At 51.3% G+C, this 2,963-nt stretch overlaps 1 pseudogene; it reads right to left on the reverse strand.

Annotated features, from left to right (window-relative positions):
• Nucleotides 1–2,963, reverse strand: part of LOC110391235 — a 51,228-nt pseudogene that overhangs the window by 22,876 nt on the left and 25,389 nt on the right.

The following is a 2,963-nucleotide window of genomic DNA, read 5'->3' on the forward strand; positions in this document are numbered from 1 at the left end:
TCCTTCTGTCACCTACTTATTTCAACAAGCCCGTATTGTCTTAAATATGCCTGGGAAGATTCAATTGTGGGTGAGCTCTAACCTTCCTAAAATCATCTCAGCAGGTGCACTAGGACAAATTGTCTGTATTGCTGCTATGGGACATCTTCTTGGTTCCACTTCCTGTCTGCTTCCTTTCTGTCCTGCACCCCACAGACACTTGAAGAAGCCAAGGTGTGCTCTTCTTAAGAAAAAAGCTGTGTTCTTCTCTCTTGCCCTCCCTTCAGACTCCTCAGCTCCATCATCCCATGGCCACTGCAGCCCACGCTGTCTTTCACCTCCACATTCCACACAGGCCCCTCCCTGCTGGAGAGGATGAGATCCAGCAGAGCACCTCTCCTCTTGGGTTCCTTCATGCCTTGCTCAAGAAGCTGTCATCTGTGCTCTCCAGGCATCTGCTGGATGCCGTATGTCCTGCTGTGCTGTCCCTGCAGCAGATACTGGAGTGAAAAAGACCCCAAAGGTGAAAAGGCCCTGACAAGATCAGGCTCGCATCTGTCTGTAGAGGGCGCCTTCCCCTTGTTCTTCCGGCTTAGGAAGCCAGGAACAGACACTGCTGGTCTCCCCTGTTCCCCATTTCCATTAGCTCTTACCTGGCTCCTGTGTCATCCCCAGGTAGAGCTCAATGCACTCTCACAGAGGGCAGTTGCCCTTCCTTATCTCCTCCCCCATCCATAGTAAAGACTCTGTATCCTTCTTGTGCTACAGTCCAGTTGTGGAAGCCATTTAACCATGTCCCTGTGGTCCAAACATGAGCTCAGGAGTGTGACTGTACAAAGATTTCTAGCTCATCATATTTTGGTGTTCTTGTTAGTGTAAAAACACATAAGAAAACATCGTATTCAGAAAGCATCACTGGATTTAGACTGGCTGGATAGCACATCCATGGCATTTGTGTTCAGAAGGTGGCACGCAGGCATGAGACCCATTGTGGGGCTCAGAGTTGTCCAAGCAGCATGGACACTCCTCGGGCATGGCTTTGCTGAAGGCCCTGTGCTGCATTTGCCAGATGCATGTGAGTGTGCTGGACACCCCGGGGAACAGGCATGACACTGGGCTGCTCCTGATGCCATTCACAGGACAGCCCGTAGAAAATTGAGGTTTTGTCAGTTAAAGATGTGTGCTGGCTTTGTAGTGCCTTGAGCTCCAGAATACACAGGAGATGGAGAACGGAGAAAGATCTGGCTCTTCTTTCGTGAGCTCATCCATTTACTCAGCTGAATGTGTGCTCTGTGGAGAGAGGTGAAAAAATCACACTCTCAGGTGTCCTAAACACAGGGTCTGTTGTCATTAAGGATGGCCAAGAATACCTGTATCCTCTCTCTGACCCTCAGCTGATGCTCAGGAAGGCAGCAGCTATCACAGAGATTTTCCGCACAGTTGACAAGCAGTAGCACACATCCAGGAGCACCCCAGGCACCTTGGTCATCACCCAGTGTCTGTGTGTGAGCAGCTGACTTCCCACTGAAGGAAGGACCAAGGGCTCAGAGCTGGAGCTGACATGCAGGCAACTCATGGTGCACATCTGAACTGAACCAGAGCAATCCCAGCTCCTGTGGGTCTGTGGAGAGCAGAATCCCATTTCAACTCCAGGGTTTCCATCTGGGTAAGTGATGCCTGCACTGCCTCAGCTGGATCACTGCCCTGCACAGGGGAGAAGTCAACCCCTCCCTGTCCTTGTCTGTGTGTCCTTCTTGTGACAGCAAACACTCTCTGGTAGGACTAACCATATTTCTGGAATTAGTCACTGCCCACTGGACATTTGGCAGTTAATTCAGCACATTTCAAAGAACAATCATGATGCTGTTGTCTTTCAGGAGCTGTTGGTCATGGAGAGCCAGGGAATTCTGAGGGGAGACGAGTGGGGAGGAAAAAATGGCATCCTCTGCTGCTGAGCTGGGCCGGGCTCCTGGGACACAGGGAGCTCATACAAGCAGGCAGCGCTGCAGAGAGACAGCTGTGCCCAGGGGCAGCTCTCCTGCACAGCACAGCAGGGCTGGGGGATGAACGGTGGGCGACAGGAGGATAGAAGAGAAACAAGAGAGATATTGCTGGATATGTACAGTGTGAGCAGGCTGTGAGCTCACTGGAGGAGCATTGCTCACAGCCTTGGTCACGGTAAATCTCTGGCTGCAGTCAGTGCAGCTGCTTTTCCTGGAGGGATCACTAAATATGGGACATCCCAATGCAGATCACACTGCATACACTCTGTGTTTCTTTATGATGGTACAAGTCCTGCTCCAGCTGAGGGCTTCCCTGCTGCAGCATCAGAGCACAGCCCTGAGGGCTGCGTGTCCCAGGACGGCTGCAGGCTGTGCAGCTGCGGGTGCAGGCGGGTGCCCAGGGCTGTGGTGCAGAGCAGGGTCCCTGCTGTGGCCCAGGGGCTGTGTGCCAGGACAGGGACTCTGCCTGCTGCCAGGCTCAGCACTCAGCCTGCCTGGGAAGCTGCCCAGGGTGCTGCAGAGAGAAGTCCCTGCACCAGAGGGGACTATCCACAAGGAAGGACAAAGGAGGGATTTTCTGCTATGCTTCCCCTTTCCTGCTTCTAGGGAATGGTAATGATATAGAGGGAGAAATAGAAAAGGATTTATCCAGTCTGATCACATCAAGAGGGAATCCTAAATTGCATTCAGCCTCTCTACTTTCTATTAACATATATTTTCTTGCTGTAAACCCACTGGACTTCTCTTAGGTTCCCTTTTTCACTTGAAAGAATGAACACGGGCTTAGATAGTGCCCTGCAAATAGGGTGGGTTCTGAAAACCACTTGAAAACACACATACACGTTCCCGGGTTTCGGCACCACTTGAAAACACACATACACGTTCCCGGGTTTCGGCACCACTTGAAAGCACACACACACACACACACACACAGACACACACACAATAGCAGCAAGAAAAGCTTTTTTTATTCAAAGGTAT

This window comes from Numida meleagris, unplaced genomic scaffold, assembly GCF_002078875.1.
Source record: "Numida meleagris isolate 19003 breed g44 Domestic line unplaced genomic scaffold, NumMel1.0 unplaced_Scaffold327, whole genome shotgun sequence".
NCBI lineage: Eukaryota > Metazoa > Chordata > Aves > Galliformes > Numididae > Numida > Numida meleagris.